General features: G+C 45.2%; 1 protein-coding gene across 1 annotated transcript in view; it reads right to left on the bottom strand.

Annotated features, from left to right (window-relative positions):
- Positions 1–18,754, bottom strand: part of PAPPA2 (pappalysin 2) — a 687,952-nt gene that overhangs the window by 628,680 nt on the left and 40,518 nt on the right. The window lies entirely within an intron of this gene.

The raw sequence follows: 18,754 nt of genomic DNA, 5'->3' as shown, positions 1-18,754 counted from the left end.
GTTCCCCTCCTATGGAGGTTGTGTTGGGTCTATTGGGGGTTCTCCCTCCTCCTCTAGGGGGTTTAGTTAGTCTAACTATATATGGGGCGACAGGCACACTGCACGTTGGGGGGGCTGTTTGGGCTCATGCAGGGGTGCAGGGAGGGGGGAGTTCTGTTGGGGTGGGTGGGTAGGGATGGGGTGTTGTTCGTTTTTATCACAAGGCAAACGTATTTTTGTGTTAGTTCTAAAGTGCTCTCCGGGGGACGAATGATGGCTTCTGTATATGATGGGGGGTAGGGAACTAACTTTGTTGTCTTGGAATGTGAATGGACTGGGGGACAGGATCAAACGGGGTGTGGTCCTGCAGTTTTTGAAGCGAATCTCGCCCGATGTAGTCTTTCTGCAGGAGACACACCTCATTGGCAACTCCTTCTGCGCCATGAATCGGCGTGGCTATCGCCTAGTGGCTCACTCGGGCTTCACGTCCGGCTCAAGGGGTGTGGGCATCATGGTGAAGAACTCGCTCCCGTTGGAGATTGATGAGGTGCTCCTCGATGACAGGGGACGTTACACGGTCTTGGTGGGAAGACTGGAGGGCAAAGTGGTTGTCTTTGTGTCAGTATACATCCCACCGGGGCTGCAGTCGACCACCTTTGCGGACCTTGGGCGCCTTCTCCTTGGCCTTCCGGGGGGGCTTTTAGTTGTGGGGGGGGATTTTAATGCGGTGGTATCTGGGTCTGTGGATCGTCACCCCCCTAGGGACCTCCCCCGGGCACAGGCGTGGCTACCCGGCCTCTTGGATACATTTGGATTAGTGGACTGCTGGCGTTTAAAACACCCCACGCAGCTGCAGTACACTTTCCACTCGGGAGCCCATGGTAGTCTCTCACGACTAGACTATGTCCTTGTCCCGGCGGCCTATGTTGGGAGGGTGGGAGAGGTGCGCCATTTGCCACGGGGTATTTCGGACCACTCCCCGCTCCTACTGCACTTTGATGTCTTTCCGAGGGGTGAGGGTAGGGTGGTCCCAATCAATCCTTGGTACCTGCGCGACCCCACCATTCGCGCTGAATTGATTAAATCCCTTCAGCGATATTTTGATGAGAATGTGGGGTCCGTGCCTTCGGCTGTACCGCTATGGGAGGCCTTCAAGACAGTACTCCGAGGGGAGGCCCTATCCCTTATTTCCCACGCCCGGAGGTGCGAGCGGGAGGAGGAGACCCGGATGGAGGCTGAAATAGCCGAGTTGGAGGGTAATTTAGAAGGTGGGGTGATGGATGCCGCATTGCATGTCCTCCAACTCAAGCAAGCGGCCTATAGGGCCCTCGTCACGGAGGCGGCCAGGGGCCTCAGTAGAGAGCAACAGGGGCGACTGTATGATGGGGGTGATAAGGCTGGTAAACTTATAGCGTGGTTGGACAAAAAAGAGAGAGCGAATCGTGTGGTCCCGCTGATTGAGAAAACGGATGGTGTGTGTGTAACTGAGCCAGAAGAAATTGTCTCCTGCTTCGCGGATTATTTCCGTGGGGTGTATTCCCCGGTGTCTCCCTGCTCGGAAGAGGATTCCCGTGCCCTGCTCAGTGATATCGCGCTGCCGTCCCTTTCCGGGGATGACAGGGTGTCGTTGGACGCCGCTCCCACCTCCGACGAGATCGCCCTCGCCATACGCTCGGTCGCTTCCGGCAAGGCCATGGGTCCGAATGGTCTCCCTATCGAGTTGTACAAGTTGCGACCGGATACGCTGGCACCCCACCTCCGGGCTATGTTCCTGGCGGCACACTCGGTGGGCTCCCTCCCGCTGGACCAGCGTCTGGCTACAATAGTGGTCATCCACAAGGAGGGGAGACCTCGGGACCGGGTTACATCCTATCGGCCCATTTCGCTACTGAATGCGGAGCCCAAGATTCTCGCCAAGGTACTGGCCAATCGGCTGGTCGGCGTGGTGGGCGATTTGGTTCATCAGGACCAATCTGGCTTTATTCCCCATCGCAACACAGCCCTTAATCTGCGGCGTTTGCACGGTGTGCTCGCACGTGCCCCGTTCATACAGGAGCCGGCCATTTTGGCGTCCTTAGACGCCACCATGGCGTTTGACACGCTTGAGTGGCCATATATCTGGGCGATGCTTGCGAAGTTTGGATTTGGCCCAGGGTTCATCAGTTGGGTCAAATTGCTGTATTCGAGCCCATTGGCGCAGGTGGTGGTGAACGGAAGAGTGTCGGCCCCGTTCGAGCTGGGCCGGGGCACACGGCAGGGCTGCCCCTTATCGCCGCTCCTCTTTGCGCTTGCCTTGGAGCCCCTGGCGGAGTGGCTGCGGTGGGAGCCTTCCATCCGTGGTCTCCGCTGGACCCCTGAGTATGAGGACCGCGTATCCCTATACGCTGATGACATCCTCTTGTACCTAGCTTCCCCACGTAAATCACTCATAGTACTGGTTGATGTTTTGCATTCATTCGGTCGTAACTCCGGTCTGGTCATCAACTGGGCTAAATCGTGTGTGTATGTTCTCTCTGGGGAGGCTCCTATCCTCCCGCGGGGCTGTCCGATCCAGGTCGCCCCGCAGGGATTTAGGTACCTGGGTGTCTTCATTACTCTGGACCCGGAGGCTCGGTATGATCGGAACTTGCTTCCCCCCCTCCAGCGTCTGAAAGAGGATGTCGCGCGCTGGCGGCGTTTGCCGCTTTCGCCGCTCGGCCGGGCGGCATTGTTTAAAATGATGTCGCTGCCGCGTTTCCTGTACGCGTTGCAGAACACTATGGACCTCGTCCCAGCGCGCTACTTCCGCGAAGTGGAGAGTTTGCAGCGCCGCCTGTTCTGGGACGGGAGGCCACGTATTGCCCTGGCTAAGCTGACGCTCCCATGGTATGACGGGGGGATTGCCCTCCCGGATATTAAACGGTATTATTGGGCCTCCCAGCTAGCTGCGATTAATCAGGGCCTATATGGGCCCGCCTTAAACCCGGCGTTTGAAATGGATAGGATGCTACTTCCAGGTGGTGACCATAATCGAGCGCTCTACTCTAGCGCGCCCGACGCTCGCCTAACGGGCCCCACGCGTGTCATGGTGCGAGTGTGGCACGCGGCCAATGCAGCTATGGGGTGGAAGGACCGTTTGACCCGGGCGTCACCACTATACGCGTCTGAGCGGTTGGGCTCCTTGTGGACCTCGAAGGGCTTTGAGAAGTGGGACTTAATAGGCATTAGCAAAGTGGGGGATCTCTGGACGAGGGGAGGATTTAAAACGTTCGAGATGCTGCAGACGGAATTTCAGTTGCAGGGCAGCGAGTACTTTCGGTATTTGCAGGTCCGGCATGCGCTGGGCTCCGTCTTTCCGGACGTTGCCTCCATCCCGGAGTGTTCACCCCTGGAGGATAGAGTGCTGGATGGACACGTCCCTGACAGCACGATCTCACTGATCTACAAAAAACTGATCAACGACCGCTCAGACTTGTTGACTGCCCTTCGTGAGGCTTGGGTAGCCGATGGGCTGGAGCTGGACGACGAGGACTGGATCTCCGCGGTGGCCTCCCCGAAAGAGGTGGCCATACCGGCTCGCCTTCGTTTCGTCCAGCTCAAGATACTCCACAGGGTCTACATGACGGGGCCAAAGCTCCTGCGTATGGGCTATGCTGCGGACGGTTTGTGTAAGCGTGGGTGTGGTGCGCTGGGGACTTTTCTGCATATCTTGTGGGAGTGCCCGGAGGTGGAGGGGTTCTGGCGTGGTGTGCATGAGGTGCTGCGAGTGGTCACGCATGTGGCGCTGTTGCCCGAAGCGAGGAGATGCCTGTTGAATGTGTGGGAGCCTACCGATTACTCGGTGCCGCAGACGTGGTGGGTGACTCTGGGGTATATGGTTGCCAAGCGTGATATTGCCCAGCTGTGGGGATCCCAGAGGCCCCCGACTGTCTCGGCCTGGAAGGAACATATGGATTGGTGCATGTTTCGGGAAAAGGTGGTGTATGTGGCGAGTGTAAGCCTGCGACATGGGTGAAAGTGTGGGGCCCCTGGAACGCCTACCGCGGGGGAATCTGTGCTCCACCGTTATTGCCCGATCCGTCGCCGGCCCCGTCCCCTTAGCCAACTCATCCCCCCGGTACCTGGGCATTAGGTGTACCCAGCCCTAGTTCTGATCTCTCCCCCCTCTTGAGATTCCTATGGATGGCTAGGATCCCCCCTCTAGGGGAGCACGTGTTGCTATTTCCGATTGAGGATTGCCTTGTGGGTTTGTTTGTATTTGTTGTTCTTTAAGTTTAAAATGGAACCGTATAGTGGGGTCTGGATAGTGTGGCTCGCAACGATGTTACCTCCTGTGCATGCTCGGCCGCAGCACCATGTGTTTTATAAATATATATCGTATGCTCCTTTCATTGCTAGCGGCCGGCCGGAAGGTTGTAGGCCCATATTTGTATATTTTTGAGTCTTGTAATAAACGGTTTCAAAAAAAAAAAAAAGAAAAAAAAAATGTATCAGGTGGGTCTAAACAATAAATCACCTAATTTCATTATTGTGACTGGGTATGTCATCATCATTCTAGAATGTTAGTGACTTGGGTACCAGGCACTACACTGAGATAACATCCCCTGACCATAAATTGAGGTGCCAAGCGCAGGGGCAGGAAGACTGAAAAAAAACAGGCCAATTACCATTCAATGTTATGTGTAAGCTGCAGGGTGATTGGCCTTGCATTAATATCCTACCACGTCTCGCACTGCACTGCTGATGCCATTAACATTGAGCTCTTGTAGAAAGGGACAAATCTGTTACCTCTCCCAAGTGTGGCCATGCTGCATCACCCACATGCAGAAGATCTGTGCCTCATATGTTATTTTCAGGCTGAACAGCATGCACACAGGCAGCTCAGGGCCAGGACTGCCAGGAAGTAACTTTGCTAATTCATGTGGTGTGCTGCACTGACCCTCATCCCCCCAGGACAGCCTCTTGTCCTGAACAAGTAAGTGTTAGTGATATCACTTTAAATTGAGTCCCGGCAACGTTCAACAGCAAAATTTAACAAGTATTGGCAAAGCCAATAGGCCTCGCTTTCGGAACCTATTGAATTTGCCAATGGTTTTCGCAATATATTATTGTATGTACATTGCATATGATGGAGCAGGTAGAACAAAATTTTGTATACCTCCTCTATTTTGCATGAAAATACTAACTATATAACTTACTGATTATAATTTTACTAAAGGTGTGGTATGTGATATTAATTCAACCTTTTGCATACATAAATTACATGTGGGAAATTGCTTTTTGCATGGCAGAATAACTCAAATAACTAAAATTTGTACGCATATTAATAGTAGTATATGTGGTAATTAGATATCGCATGATTTATGTTGCTTACGTGATGTTTGCATTCCTGATTGGATCCTTAAGGTAAATATTATCGCTTTAAATGTTGCTATATGCTAGGAAAATATTAATACATAAAGGGATTAGTGAGGGTATAACATTAGAATCATAATTTCTTTGTATTAATTATTCTTTTGTGTTTGTTTCGCTTAAGTTGACATTTGGGCCTACCCAAATATGGAGTCGAAAATCGAGCCCAGAATTGGCCACCGTCTCGTGAGCGCGATGCCTACTGCGCAGACTCGGATGGCTCCGTGAACTTCCTAACGACCTGAGCACCCAATGTCCTCGGTCAAGGATAGGATCTTGGTGGACTGCCAAATTTCAAACAGTAAAAATCTCGTCTAAATGAACAATTGGATCATACAAGTAAACCCAAAACATTGTAACATAAGGACTATGTCATCTAGGGAAGTGAACCAGCAAAATCCATGAGGAACCTAAATGAATAGAAATCGGACGTTTTCGATCAGCCAATCACTGACTTTCTTCGCCTAAAAATGTTTCATGTCATCCCAAAATTTATTATAAAAGAGTAGTAGAATAGGGAAGGGGCTGGCTTTTCCTGGCTTGTTCCAATTTCCTGATGTCTATGCTGGCGATGACAGATGCTCGCACGATTTCTGGTCCTATGAAGATCTTTGGGACTGTAACGTGCTGAGCAAAGAACTTTTGGACTTTGAGCTTTAGCCTGCTTTATTTGGACAATTTAACGGCTAATTTGGATATGCAGAGCCAAATGAATTAGAGAAAATCCAGATAGCAAGATTAGGTAAATATAATGTCCAGTGATTTGAATTAACTGATCTAGAAATTCTAAAACTTTTGATGAAACAAATGCTTATATTAATTGCAAACAAAATTAAGATAAACAAATATTGATTAACAGAAATTATGAGTTTGTGGTTTTTCGTTAAAGAGAATAAAGGATTCTGAGTCTTAAAATGTGTTTTAGCTGGTTCTAAATCACCATCAACCAATCCAACTAATTGGTCCGTCGACCAAGTGGGTGGAGTGCCTTGATGTTTGGGATTAGGAATCTATAGGTGGCAAATGTTAATGTATATTCTGTAAATTGACTTTTCTTCCCTATAGGTTATAAGGTACATCCCCCCAACATGTCCAGCCCGAAATCATCATCCCTCCTGTGTGCAGACTCGTGAGTGGAGATGTGTGAGTGTTGGTGTTATGGGCCCCACCAATGACTGCATGTGTGAATGAGCTAGTGTGACGTTGGGTCTGCGACGCAGGGAGGATAGTTGTGTATATATATGATTTCCCCCTTTTTCTACGGTAGTAAGTAAAAGCTTGAGAGTCAGTGGGCTATAACTGTATTCAGATGAATTGATCAGTCTATCCATGGCTTCTTTCCAGTACGCACATAGTAATGTTTACATATATTGCATTTTTAATTAGCAATTCACATTCATGTACTTTAGTGAAAGGAAAACAAGAGCCTGACTAGCCAGCTGCCCACTATGACACCATATACCGTGATTATAGGTCCCCCCCTTTAGAAATGGAGCTGCTGTCATTGTTCCCCAGCAAAGTTGATCCAAAATCTGAACTAAATATCCTCAGCCTTTCTGAGAGTCAAATGCAAAGGGAGAAACACAAGTGAGAGAAAGCAATGTGGAGTGCAAATTGAAAGGAATCGTGGAGGAAGGGGGTGGGCAGAAGGAGTAGCAGGGTGGGAGAAGTCAAACAGGGGGCACAGGTGGGGGAAGCAAACTAACAGCGAAAGACAGCAACATGGAGCACAGTGCATGCCCAGAAGCAATGCAGATGGTTGAGGAGTGGAATCACTGAGAATTGGTGGAAGAAACAGGAGGGCAGAGGAAGCCACATGAGGTGTGGATGGGGTAAGCACACTAACAGTGAGAGAGAGCAATGTGGAATGCAGGGAGGTGGTAGCGCAAATGTAATATGGTGGTGGAATCACACAGGGAGGGAGAGAGGAACAAGAGGTCTGGGGTGAAGTAACACACGGAGCACGGGTGGGGTAAGCAACACAGATGATGCTGGGAGGGAAGCAAATGGTGAGAAAAAGCAATGGGGAGTGGGGGAGTAAAATTAAATGTAGTGAAAGCAATGGAAGCTGGCTGGGGATCAGCACATGAGCAAGAAAGTGCACCACGAAGTGCAGAGCGGGGGTAGAGAAGCACACAATGGCGTTGGATCTTAACCTGTGATCTGCAGACTTTAAGCACCAACCTTCCCTTTACAAGTAAAACTAGGGTTTTCATATATTTAACGATAAACAACAAGAGAGAGAGGGTATGTCCACACTCTTGGTCCCCCTAATAGAGATATAATAACAACAAAAGAGCGTGACGCGGAAAGGAATCAAAAATGCAATGATTCACTATGTGCTTAGATAAAGTGTAAAGGAAACAGAATCCATCTGATGAAAAGTAAAACCCTCACTCACCAACATAGTTGGTGACATGCTTCATCATGGGGTTTTACCCAGAGTGGCCTTATGCACCTCTGGTGTGCTTCAACGCTTGAGATTAAGGCGGAGCAACACATTTCAGACTAGAAAAAAGTGAGGTGATAGGTGTGGAATAAACAAGGGAAAGGAAATTTTTTTTTTAAAAATCATGTATCGTACACCAGAACATTTTAATAGTGACGAGACAGGAATATGTTAAAAACTGTGAAGGATAATTACTACTGACGTTAATTTGGTCAGATTTATCCTGTAGGTGGTCAAGTGGTCGACATGTTTCAGCTTATCAAATGTTTTTCACTAAGCTTTCATCAGGACCTAATTATACAACAGAACAAAGGCACCTTGGCGGTGTAAGCTCGCTAAGGCTTACCCTAACCTCAGGTGCAAAGAACCGATAGACTCACGGTTACAGTAGAGGTCTCCCACTGTTCTGGAAACAGACCTCGTATTTCTGAAAGAAAATGTATTTAATTAAGTTGACAGACATAATAGTTGCCTTATATTCATCAGATATGCGTGAAACCAAGCAACCGGAAATAAAGCGGTTCCCACATTGTTTACATGGTCTATGTAAACTTTTAGCCATTTCCATGTTACAATCAGAAAAATAAATGTGAATACAAATTTTGTAAGCATGCCAAGATCCATATACACAGACAATATATAGATAGAGTATTTCAACAATTTAGTCAGTACTCTGGCGAGACATGATTTGTAGTATTAATGAGGATCACATTTATCGAAGGCACTTTAAAAATACTTTACACCTTCAAAATGAAACTGAAGGAAAGCAAAATACGAAATGGTAAAAAGGAAACACTAGTAGCTTACGTATAAAAGAGTGGGTGCGTGCTCCTTGGGCAAGAAGGCGAATTGCGGGACTACAGAACAACTGTGGCAACAAGAAGAGAGGAAAGTGTTAGAGGTAACAAAACACCGTCCCTCACAAAGATTGTTTACCACATTATTCCGTATAGCGTGATTTAGGAGTTTGAGTTTATTTAAAAGATAGTACTTACACCATCCAAGTCCACAGCCAGCAGTCTGCACCTAAAAGGTCCGCCGAGCCCGGAGATAAATGCGTACTGGCGGGCTCGTGTTTAAATGCAAAATGGTCAGCCGCTGACGAACCGGAAGTGAATGTGTAAGTCTTTCCCCAAACGCCTCTGGGATTGAGACAGCAAAGAAGGACTACATGGCTGCAGTCCTCTGAAAAATACTAGAGCGCTAAAGGCTCCCTTCAACCTAAAACTTTATTGAACAACGATAGCCGTGCATCGGCAATTGAACAAGGGTGGTCAACACCACTTCAGCCGACTTCCCCTTGTTACCCAAAAGTAATTTCAACGGATGACCATTTATTTCAAAGACTAATTCACCCAGAAACTCTTCAAATTAAAGTATTTTGTGACAAATCAAACCCTGTTTAGCCATGTTTGTGTGGGAAACATAGGCAACTTCATCCTCAAAATTTATAATTTGCAAATTACCACAGATGATTCAAGATCCATATGGGGCCATAAATACAGAGTGGGCCCTTAGGTCAATAAATGAGAGCACAACACCAATCAGATGTAAACGAGTATTTATTTTTACATAAAGGCTCTTGTCTTAGCGTCTCAACACTGTGCCCCAAGGGATATTGTCGTTGAGTCCTGACAAATGTGTTGACAACCTATAGACCCAACGTTGTTCCTTTTCGAACAATGAAGTTGATTTCACCTGTTCGATAATGGTCCACTGTAGATCGTCTGCAGTGTGATTCAGACGCAGGAAGTGCTCAGTCAATTTAGTTGCGCTTCTTTTACATCGGACATTACTCCGGTGTTCACCAATCCGTAATTTGATCTTTCTTGTAGTCATGCCCACATATTTTAAATTGCATGGGCATGTGATTAAATAGATCACATCTGTAGTATTGCAATTCGTATGGCTGCGTTGAATCCAGGTTTTCCCGGTTTCCAGAGATAAGGTCTTAGTGGGGGACGTGAGATGACAGATGCTACAAGACCCACAGGGGTAATGACCTAGAATAGGTGGCAAACCCCAAGTGTCGAGAGCTGAGACAGTGGTCGGTTTATTACAAGTCCTCGGTCTCGTATGAACAAGTGAGTCCTTGATACTCTTAGCCTTTTTGTAAGAGAATAGAGGTTTGTCCCAGTTAATACTATTGCTTTCCAAAATACGCCAATGTTTCTTAATCGATTGAGAGATGGCATTGGAAGCAGTATTAAAGGTAGTCACACACGTTAGTGGAATCTCAGTAAGCTGTCTAGGAGAATCTTGCAAAAGGATCTCTCTAGGTTGATTTCTTGCTCGTTTGCAACTTTTATTCAAGATGGTATCAGGATAGCCTCTCTGTTTCAATTTAAACGTAAGGTCTTTTGATTGTTTACGAAAATCCTCCACTTGACTGCAATTGCGTCTGATTCGCAAATACTGGCCATAAGGGAGGTTTTCCCGTAATGGCCGGGGATGAAAACTGGAGAAGGCCAAAAGATTATTTTTGGCTGTCGGTTTATAATGAGTTTTGGTCACAAGTGCACCCTCAATTTTAGTCACAGTTACATCCAGAAAAATCATTTCATAATCATGGAAAGCATGAGTGAACAGCAGATGGGGATCAAGAGTATTGATCCATGTCAAAAATTCAAGTAGAATACTCTCCGGGCCCTCCCAGATGATAAAAATATCATCGATATACCTCTTCCAATAGGATTGTCTTGACTCAGAATGAATTTTTGTTCAAAATTTGAAACATAAAGTCCTGCCACACTGGGCGCAAAAGTGCTGCCCATCGAAGTACCGGTGGACTGGAGGTACAGAGCACCTTGATATTCAAAAAAGTTTTTCTTAAGTGCCAAGGTGGCACAATCAATGATAAAACCCTTAGGAGTCTGAAAGGACCAGGTTGTCAACACATTTGTCAGGACTCAACGACAATATCCCTTGGGGCACAGTGTTGAGACGCTAAGACAAGAGCCTTTATGTAAAAATAAATACTCGTTTACATCTGATTGGTGTTGTGCTCTCATTTATTGACCTAAGGGCCCACTCTGTATTTATGGCCCCATATGGATCTTGAATCATCTGTGGTAATTTGCAAATTATAAATTTTGAGGATGAAGTTGCCTATGTTTCCCACACAAACATGGCTAAACAGGGTTTGATTTGTCACAAAATACTTTAATTTGAAGAGTTTCTGGGTGAATTAGTCTTTGAAATAAATGGTCATCCGTTGAAATTACTTTTGGGTAACAAGGGGAAGTCGGCTGAAGTGGTGTTGACCACCCTTGTTCAATTGCCGATGCACGGCTATCGTTGTTCAATAAAGTTTTAGGTTGAAGGGAGCCTTTAGCGCTCTAGTATTCTTCAGAGGACTGCAGCCATGTAGTCCTTCTTTGCTGTCTCAATCCCAGAGGCGTTTGGGGAAAGACTTACACATTCACTTCCGGTTCGTCAGCGGCTGACCATTTTGCATTTAAACACGAGCCCGCCAGTACGCATTTATCTCCGGGCTCGGCGGACCTTTTAGGTGCAGACTGCTGGCTGTGGACTTGGATGATGTAAGTACTATCTTTTAAATAAACTCAAACTCCTAAATCACGCTATACGAAATAATGTGGTAAACAATCTTTGTGAGGGACGGTGTTTTGTTACCTCTAACACTTTCCTCTCTTCTTGTTGCCACAGTTGTTCTGTAGTCCCGCAATTCGCCTTCTTGCCCAAGGAGCACGCACCCACTCTTTTATACGTAAGCTACTAGTGTTTCCTTTTTACCATTTCGTATTTTGCTTTCCTTCAGTTTCATTTTGAAGGTGTAAAGTATTTTTAAAGTGCCTTCGATACATGTGATCCTCATTAATACTACAAATCATGTCTCGCCAGAGTATTGACTAAATTGTTGAAATACTCTATCTATATATTGTCTGTGTATATGGATCTTGGCATGCTTACAAAATTTGTATTCACATTTATTTTTCTGATTGTAACATGGAAATGGCTAAAAGTTTACATAGACCATGTAAACAATGTGGGAACCGCTTTATTTCCGGTTGCTTGGTTTCACGCATATCTGATGAATATAAGGCAACTATTATGTCTGTCAACTTAATTAAATAAATTTTCTTTCAGAAATACGAGGTCTGTTTCCAGAACAGTGGGAGACCTCTACTGTAACCGTGAGTCTATCGGTTCTTTGCACCTGAGGTTAGGGTAAGCCTTAGCGAGCTTACACCGCCAAGGTGCCTTTGTTCTGTTGTATAATTAGGTCCTGATGAAAGCTTAGTGAAAAACATTTGATAAGCTGAAACATGTCGACCACTTGACCACCTACAGGATAAATCTGACCAAATTAACGTCAGTAGTAATTATCCTTCACAGTTTTTAACATATTCCTGTCTCGTCACTATTAAAATGTTCTGGTGTACGATACATGATTTTTAAAAAAAAAAATTCCTTTCCCTTGTTTATTCCACACCTATCACCTCACTTTTTTCTAGTCTGAAATTTGTTGCTCCGTCTTAATCTCAAGCGTCGAAGCACACCAGAGGTGCATAAGGCCCCTCTGGGTAAAACCCCATGATGAAGCATGTCACCAACTATGTTGGTGAGTGAGGGTTTTACTTTTCATCAGATGGATTCTGTTTCCTTTACACTTTATCTAAGCACATAGTGAATCATTGCATTTTTGATTCCTTTCCGCGTCACGCTCTTTTGTTGTTATTATATTTTCATATATTTATTCAGTTGTGAAATAATAATCAGTTGGGGCCCACAGAGGTCAAGAGGTTTAGAATCACTGCTTTAAAGCATTGGTAAACAAAGCAAAACTGCTTTCCTTCAATCCAAACAAGATGAGATAGCTGCTTGGATCATCAATCTCCTCCCCTCAACTCAAAGATAAGGAACAATTTTAAGCTCGTCATAAGGGAGGAGCACGTACCAGCAGTCTTGTTGACGTGGGCAGAAGGTAAGAGCAGCGCTGATAGTAACACCAACATTTTTGATCATAGTAGAAGGGGGCTGGGAGTAAGCCAAAATCCAGTAACCAAAAAACATAAGTCCAGGTCTAAAGATGATTTCTTATAACCAATTCCGTCATTTTATCAACATTCAAATTCTAAAAGATATTGGTAATTAAACATGTGTCTGAAGCAAGATACTTCTAGAGTTTAAGGGGAATGACAGAGTAACTACCACTTTGTCGAAAATGTAATTAAATATCAACAGCATACTTAAAAAAAGAAAGTCAAATGGGCGAATTAAAACAACTTTAAAGGCTTAAAACAAGTTAAATTATTCCAAAACATGCACAAAATTCTTAATTAATCAATCCACTACATTTACTTTTAAAAAGAAAAGGAACTTAAATCACACTGCAGTAAATACTCAACATAAAATTACAACTGTACACAGTGAAGTCAAGTCCTCAACTCCACCGTCTAAACTAAAGATTTGTTTCAGAAACTCTCCTAGTGTTTAACAATGTACAGCCCCTCCCCATTGTGTTTGTCAAAGGACGTTATTCCTATTGTAGTTGTCAGAGAGTTCTCAATATTAAACACTTTCCTCTTGCATTTCTCACAAAGTTCACATAGTGAACTTTTTTCATAACTGACTCTTAGGGTATTGAGGCAGAGCAGTCGAAGGATGACTCAAGAGGTGCCGTGGTCTAGAAACCCCTGAGTAACACACAAAAATAACATCCAATATCAAAATGACAAATAGTTAGAAGATTTCAGAGGGAATTACAATTTGAAACCTCTCCTGTAAGGAGCTTGCAGAACAGAATAAACTGGGTACACACCATGTACTCTAAAGAAATATCACTTGGGGCAACCAACACTATAAATGTAGTTTGCTTCTGTGAATAGTGTGTGACAATTTGCACACCAGAAGGCGTTAATCCTAAAAAAAAAAACACCGCAGTACTGACTTTTCACAATGAAAGAGGGTGAGGTTACAGGCTATGTCAAGTCATTCACAAAATGTAAAATGAGAGTGCTTCTGCCTTGTCACCACATTTAATAATTATTAAAGCCAGTATGTTGTCTTTACCATAAAATAAATAAACATGACCATGTGCTTGCTGCCTAAACCCCTACTTGCTGCATTTATCAGGGAGTCTATAGCACAAATCCCCTTCCTAGGGGCCGATTACGATCCTGGAAAAACCCGGTACAAACCGTGGGTCGGAGCTTTTTCTCCGTCCGACTCGTACCGGGTTGTAAAACTTTACAAACATGCAATTACGATTCGTACGGAAACACCATTCCCGTACGATTCGGAAAAAAGACCAACCGACAGAAAAATACATACAAATGTGATCCGGGACACCGCGGACGTGACGTCCGGACGGAGTTAGGCATGTTTTTACGTACCAGCAATTACGATTCGCACCGACTGCAGTCCGGATGGGAAAATTTTTACGGCACCTAAAAAGTGCCGGAAAAGCTAAGTACGCAGCGATGCGAGCTGATTAGGGGGCCCGGTACGCGCCGTACCCCCCCCCCCGCCCCCCGTATGTACGGAGCGTACCCTCCAGCCCCCCGTATGTACGGAGCGTACCCCCCAGCCCCCCGTATGTACGGAGCGTACTGTGGAAAAATGGATTTTTCTGATCAGTTATGTCCCCTATCTTGGACCCCAACGGTTCTATGTGCATGTCACAAGTACATGTATGTTCCCTCCAGTTCCAGTTATGAAGACGCAAATACATGTGCGTCCACCGTCAACATGTCCTCTGTCAGATCCGCCATGAATAGGCCGGATATTCCATTCCTAAATATGAAAGGCCACCGGCTTTGTATGGTTCACTTATGCCATTTTACAGTCCAGGCAAGTAGGCCCTGATTCTGTCATCAAACTCCTCTTGCCTTCTGCCTCTGAAAACTCGAGTCTGAGCCTGCATCTGTGACCATGAACTTTGTTTCATTCTCTGCGCGGCTCACGAAGCCTGACATCAGCCTATTCTCTGCCAAGAACTGTATTTCACCTTCGAATTATCTGCTTCACTCCTTAGCCGATGCATTCCTGTCTAGCAGTTTAAGTAAACATTCTTCCAGCTACTGAGTAAAGGCTCGGCTTCTCTGTCCTCATGCAAGTAATTCATAGCCCGGTTACCATGGAATATTCCTACCCCCTCGCATTCAGTATAGACACTTAGACGCTTGTACACGCACGCACAGTCAGTATAGAATAGATTCTGTCCGAGAGTCCTTCTTTTGTGGATAACATAGTTCTTTAAACATAGGATGTTAGATATGATTTGGGATTAGGTTGACTTGACCCCCCAGACTTTTTGTCTCCATATGTAGAGCTAAATGTCAAGTCCCCTTCACCCCCTAGTTGCACGTCAATTACACGTCATGCTGCTGCGCGCGCATCTATGCCAAGTATTATCTTATAGATCCACCTATATGTGACATCATAACCAATTATGTTCCTTTTTACTCCTTATTACACCCATTTTCGGTTACGCATGTAAATCGTCATTTTCCTTATCAATTGTTACGCCTACTGCATTTGCTTCATTGTAATGAATGTTCTATAAAAATCATTTCTTGTCAATAAAGTATGTACTTCACTTCCTGAACCCCCGTGGTGATGGAACTTGGAGCAACCGATTATAATCGATCATTGGAATAAAGCCCATTCCGAACCTCTAATACCACGGATTCTGCCTCTCATTTTACTGAGCTATTTTATTATGTTTCTGTATCAAATTAAGTCCCGGTAAAGGAATTTTATTTACCACATGAATGGCGCCCGAACAGGGACACTTTCTCATCTCACGCGCCGGCGGTGAGTTGCAGGCCCGGTCTCCTGCCACAGCTGGACGGACAATAACGCGTACCAGCAGGATTTCCTGTATCTCCCTCCGGTCAAGCGGGGGCGACTGAGGCTGCGATCAACACCCAGACGAGGCGGTGAGAAGTGCGAAGTATCCCGACCAGAGCCTAGCTGAGAGAGCAAGATCCGAGGTATACAGAGGCCCACCAGTTCGAAGTCGAGTCCAGTGTCCGACGAGTCGAGTCGAGTCCAGTCCGGTCCAAGTTCAGTTACCGAGGCCTTCCGTTTCCGAAGCTACCCGGTGAGTACCATTACTGGGGAGGCATTTCTGACGTGCACATAGGTTGTGCCGGTCAAGACGGGTTTGGGTACACAAATCCGGTCTGCACTGTTTTAGCAGTGTATATGTACTGTTTAGCAGTATATCAAGTATTCCGAAGTATCTAGTCATTGTCAAGAATTATGCTTGGTGATTAGTTATGCAGACGATCATCATTGTTGGTTATTTTAAAGGGTAGAAAAATGTTTAATGTTTAATGTTTAATGTGTTAAACGTCCTGCATATTGTGGTATGAATGGTTGTTCATTATTGTGCTTTTGCATTAAGTGTGTTCAAGATTAAGTATCGGATCAGTTGTCAATATGCCGCTCTTTTCGAAATTAAGACAGATCACTACTAGAAAAGGGGTACTCGAAGAAGCCGTCCCTATTCCTCCTAGGGACACTCCAGGGCACTTCATGTATCACAAACATGGCTTAGACGCTATATTATTTCTTGATTTATGGGTAGACTACTCCAAGGGATTACCAGAAAGTCAGAGGTGGCCCGCAGCGGGGACCTGGGATGCAGAGTGCATCATGAAAGTAGAGGAAGAATTATGGAAAAGGAAAGTCAGACAGTCACAGAAAGACGCCGTTGAGTTATGGCGTAAAGAATCTCATAGACGTACAGAAAAAGCACGTAGACAGGAAGAGAAGAGTAAAGAGAATTCCAATAAAGTTCAAGAAAATCTATTAATTGAGGAAGGTATCCGAGTGAAATCAGAACAAGTAGATAGACAAAGAAATGCCCTTATGAATGGTATGTATCCCCTTCTAGCCGAAGGATTACCTAAGGCTACTCCAGAGATACCGAAAGACTTGCCAACCCCATTATTCCCAATAAAGGTACATCCTAAGGGGCATCCTAGAACCGCAGAAGATGTTTTTCTTTCCTCATATTTAGATGACGCAGCTCCCGAGTATGCTAATTCCGCCCCACATAGACCGCATACCAGGGAGGTCCAACGCCAAGATCCAGCACCCGTATCCCTACAGCAACAGATCGAGTCACAAGTTCCGGCAAGCACATCTGTTTCTGCATCTGTTCCTACAGCTACTTCTATAGCTGTGTCCACACCTATAGTTGCTGTGTCACGTTCAACGAATCCTTTCACACCCGACACCCCAGATGGGGCTACGGGAGGTGCTACCAATATTTTTTCTACGCCACCCAGAATAAATAAACTTACTTTTCAAGAGTCAGCACATTCACGTACACCCAAACTCATAAGTGCCCGTACGCTTAAGGAACTTCTTATAGATTGTAGATATGACCCTGTGCCCGGTAAAGAGGACGAAATGACCCTGGCATCATTGCGTATCAGACGAGCCGCAGTGTATTTAGGGAAGTTACCAGGAATGACTGCGCATCTAGATAAAATATATCATTTTGTCCAAACAGGGCGAGATCCAGAATGTATTAACAGAGCTATGGAATACCAGAAAGTGGAGATACAGGGGGAACTGTTACGTTTCCTCATAAACTGTGTGATCAGAAATCAAGACCGACTGGGGGTAGACCCGGAAGCAATGCAAATTCTTACCAGATGGAGCCAGAATATATCAGAAGGTAGACATGATAAGAAAAATTGTATAATAGCCATGTGCCGAAAGATCCGTAAAGAAATAGAACGCCTACACGAAGAAAGATTAGAGGTAGACGAGTTCGAACAAAGCGAGGAAGAAGGGTCAGGACTGACCGCGAGACAGTCGGACACCATAGCCTATGTAGGTAGAGGAAGATCTTGTAATAGTAATAGATGTCTTACTGACTCGACACGTCCGATATGTCCAGATAATAACAGGAATTTCCAAATACCTATAATTAATATAAGGTCTAACGAGCATTCGTTCCAAACCGCCGACAAACTACTACGAGAACGAAGGGGTTATCATTTTCTCGATTCTATGGATGAACAAGATTTAGCCAGGGCAGCTGTCCATTGGGTGGACAGTCCCGGAAAATATAGTGATGATACAGTAGCACGCACATTTTTGAATCTCACCCCAGATGAACAGAGGTTAGCTGGGATTTATATGATTCAACAACTCATTATACTATATCGGAGTCAGCATTCGGACCCTGGTCCCTTACCTGACATATTGACTGAATTGCTTATGAATAAATGGAGAGGTTCAGGTACTAAATTAGTTAAAGAAATTCTAGAATCAAGAAAGCAGTATATTCTTTTTGTATGCTCAGAGCATGTCTCATTGCCCGTCAAGGAAAGAACCACGTATTACATGGATAGACAGAATCCCTTACGAGAAGTGCACCCAATAAAAGGCGAGGATAACGAGTTTAAGCGCGTATTTGTATATACGCCCATATCGAAAATAGAATTGTTACAAATGAAGAAAGTGGTACCCAGTCATGACAAAGATCCAGCGGGTTTTCACCGAGAAATTAAAGACATGTTACTCATGGGAGAGTATACCTATCCCGACATTATGACAATATTAAAGGTATTGATGCCTGCTGGTATTTATGAGAAACTCAAGGAAAAAGAGTGGGAGGTAGGAGACCAAAAGATAGAATGGTCAGTATTAGAAGCGGAAGAAAAGGCCCGAACTGCAGGAGCAGGACTTGGGGATAAAACTAAAGCACTACCAGGTTTATTAGTACAGGTACTGCCACGTTTATTAACTACGAAAAAGGAAGATTGGGGTACAATTTCAGCCTGTAAACAAAAGCAAGATGAAGACACTAGTGATTACTATGCCCGATTTGAAAAATGTTTTGGTATAAATAGTGGCCTAAAAGCAAGTAGCGAATCATACCCGCATCTGTTTGTAACAAAATTAGTAGAAAATGCCCTGCCCCAAGTAAAGAATAGAGTATTA

This window comes from Triturus cristatus, chromosome 4_2 (assembly GCF_964204655.1).
Source record: "Triturus cristatus chromosome 4_2, aTriCri1.1, whole genome shotgun sequence".
In the NCBI taxonomy this organism is placed as follows: Eukaryota; Metazoa; Chordata; class Amphibia; order Caudata; family Salamandridae; genus Triturus; species Triturus cristatus.
The sequence above is the reverse complement of the archived record's forward strand: the minus strand, read 5'-3'. Positions and strand labels throughout refer to the sequence as shown.